Source organism: Pezoporus wallicus, unplaced genomic scaffold (genome assembly GCF_028554395.1).
Source record: "Pezoporus wallicus isolate ANWC-B61680 ecotype Strahan unplaced genomic scaffold, APGP_CSIRO_Pwel_v1 contig_13272, whole genome shotgun sequence".
NCBI lineage: Eukaryota > Metazoa > Chordata > Aves > Psittaciformes > Psittacidae > Pezoporus > Pezoporus wallicus.
In genome coordinates, this window is record NW_026637797.1 from 1 (window position 1) to 3,203 (window position 3,203).

At 58.8% G+C, this 3,203-nt stretch overlaps 1 long non-coding RNA gene across 1 annotated transcript; it reads right to left on the reverse strand.

The window, feature by feature from the left end:
* Positions 1-850: 850 nt before the first annotated feature.
* LOC130598315 (uncharacterized) lies at positions 851-1,276 on the reverse strand. Its single transcript, XR_008971980.1, has 3 exons — positions 1,214-1,276; positions 1,007-1,116; positions 851-919 (listed from the first exon to the last, which is right to left on the reverse strand). It is a non-coding gene; the product is annotated as an uncharacterized LOC130598315 (long non-coding RNA).
* Between the last annotated feature and the right edge of the window lie 1,927 nt (positions 1,277-3,203).

Consider the following 3,203-nt stretch of genomic DNA (forward strand, 5'->3'; position numbering starts at 1 on the left):
ATTCCAAGGGCCCATTCCCATTGCAGGGCCCATTCCCGTTGCAGGGCCCATTCCCATTGCAGGGTCCCATTCCCATTGCAGGGCCCATTCCCATTGCAGGGTCCCATTCCCATTCCAAGGGCCCATTCCCATTCCAGGGCCCATTCCCGTTGCAAGGTCCCATCCCCGTTGCAAGGTCCCATCCCCATTACCCGGGTTCCACTCCCATTCCAGGTCCTATTCCCATTCCAGGGTCCCACTCCCATTGCAGGGTCCTACTCCCATTCCAGGCCCCACTCCCACTGCAGGTCCCATTCCCATTCCAAGGTCCCATTCCCATTCCAGGGCCCATTCCCATTCCAGGGCCCATTCCCATTCCAGGTCCATTCCCATTCCAAGGTCCCGTTCTCATTCCAGGTCCCATTCCCATTCCAGGTCCATTCCCATTCCAAGGTCCCATTCCCATTCCAGGTCCATTCCCATTCCAGGTCCATTCCCATTCCAAGGTCCCATTCCATTCCAAGGTCCCATTCCATTCCAATCTCCCATTCCCATTCAGAGCCCATTCCCATTCCAGGTCCCATTCCCATTCCAAGGTCCATTCTCATTCCAGGTCCATTCCATTCCAAGATCCCCTCCCATTCAGGTCCCCACTCTTGTTCCATGATCCCCATTCTCATCTAGCTCCCATTCCCATTCCAGAACCCATTCCAGGGCCCATTCTCATTCCAAATCCCATACTCATTCCAGATCCACTCCCATTCCAGGTCCCATTCCCATCCCCATTCCCGATCCCATTCCCATTCCCTCTCCCCGCCGCTCCACCATCAACGAGGTTATCATCATAGATGGGCTTCACGGCCCCGCTGAGTAGAGCTCGATGTTCCTCTCGATGAGGCCGGTGTCGAAGGGGCACAAGTGGCCTCTCTTGTCATAGACGCTGCCCAGAGGGGAAACCAACGCCTTGATCCCGCCGGATCCCGCGACCCCAAGGGCTGGGGATCCCCCCGTGCCCCACGGATCCCACCTGAAGGAGGTGACTTTGTGCTGCGGGAGGTCCTCGTAGCTCTCAAACCCGTCCTCGTTGGCGTCGAAGAGGGACAAGCGCTCGTCCGTCAGCATCTCCGGCTCCTCCAGCTGGAGCGGGGCGAGGGAGGAGGGAGGAGGACGAGGAGGAAGTCAACGCATCCCGGCGCTGCCCACGCCCGCCCCCCAGGAGCCTCCCATCCCTTACGGCATCGTCGGGATCCCCTTGGAAGAACTTGAGGTCGGGATCGTCCAGGTGCCGGCAGTCGAGGCACTTGGGGGTGCTCTGCAAAGAGGGTCGGGAAGAGGCCAAGGATGCGGCGCGATGCAGGGATGCAGGGATGCAGGGATGCAGGGATGCAGGGGAAGGGGCTCACTTTAGCGGGAGGTGGGGTCTTCACCAGGGCCAGGTCCTCCCTCGCTTCCAAGCTGGCAGTGGAAAAGGGGAACACAACGGGATGAGGAGCCGGAGCGGTGCCGATGGGTGCCAATAGGTGTCAGCGTTGCCAGTGGGTCACCAATGGGTACCAATGGATGTCAATGGGTACCAGTGGGTACTAATGGGTACCAATGGATGTCAATGGGTGCCGATGGGTTCCAATGGGTGCCAATGGGTACCAATGGGTGTCAGTGGGTACCAATGGATGCCAATGGGTGCCGATGGGTACCAATGGATGTCAATGGGTACCAGTGGGTGCCAATGGGTACCAATGGATGTCAATGGGTGCCGATGGGTTCCAATGGGTGCCAATGGGTACCAATAGGTATCAATGGGTACCAGTGGGTGCCAATGGGTACCAATAAATGTCAATGGGTGCCAATGGGTGTCAATGGGTGCCGATGGGTACCAATGGATGCCAATTGGTACCAATGGGTGCCGATGGGTACCAATGGATGCCAATGGGCTTCAATGGGTGCCAATGCATGTCAATGGGTGCCAATGGGCACCAATAGGTTCCAATGGGTACCAGTGGGTGTCAGTGGGTACCAATGGGTGTCAATGGGTACCAATGGATGCCAGTGGGTGCCAATGGGTACCAATGGGTTCAATGGCCAATGGGTACCAATGTGCCAATGGGATGTCAATGGGTGCAAATGGGTATGCGTTCCAATGGGTGGTGTCAATGGGTACCAATGGATGTCATGGGTGCCAAAGGTACCAATGATGCCAGTGGGTGCCAATGGGTACCAATGGTTCCAATGGGTACCAGTGAGTACCAATGGGTGCCAATGGGTTCCAATGGATACCAATGGATGTCAATGGGTGCCAATGGGTACCAATGGATGCCAATGGGTGCCAGTGGGCACCAATGGATGCCAATGGGTACCGATGGGTCTAATGCGTACCAATGGGTGCCAATAGGCACCAATGGGTGCCAGTGGGCACCAATGGATGCCAATGGGTACCAATGAGTGCCAATGGGTACCAATGGGTACCCAGGACATCCCTCTATCCTCCTCACCCCTCTTTGGTCTCCATGCGCATCCTCTTCTCCTCCTGGTCCTGCAGAGAGAAGCAAAGGAGCTGAAGGGGAGCCCGGAGGTGCTGAGCGGGGCCCAGCACCACCCGGGCCTTCACCTTCTCCTCCTGCTCCTCTTCCTCCTTCTCCACGCTCACGTTCCCCGTTGACCTCCTCCGATTTCCGCTTGGTGGACCTGGGAGGGAAGCAGGCGCCCGGCAAGTAATGGGATGAGCTCCCAGGCGCATCCCTACGGAGCTCGGGATCGACCCCATTGGGTCCCAGGGAGAAGAAGAGGGTGAAGGCGCTGATGGAGGTGAAGGCCCCAACCCTGCTCCGCACTCACCCCTTGAGAACAGGCTCAGGAGGCTCAGCTGCCGCCCAGAGCTTCCGGGTGACCCGGGAGCTGGCGGGAGACTCTGTTGGGAATACAGCACGGAATCACATCGGGCAATGGGGGCCTCCTGCCCCTTCCTTCGCATCCCCCTCCAGCATCCCATCACCATGAGGCTCCCAAACCCTTCCGTTGGCACCCTGCATCCTTGCGCGCATCCCTGCGCTCCCGCATCCCCGCGCTCCCGCATCCCTATGCGCATCCTTGACCTCCTGCATCCCTGCGCTCCCGCATCCCCGCGCTCCCGCATCCCTATGCGCATCCTTGACCTCCTGCATCCCTGCGCTCCCGCATCCCCGCGCTCCCGCATCCCTATGCGCATCCTTGACCTCCTGCATCCCTGT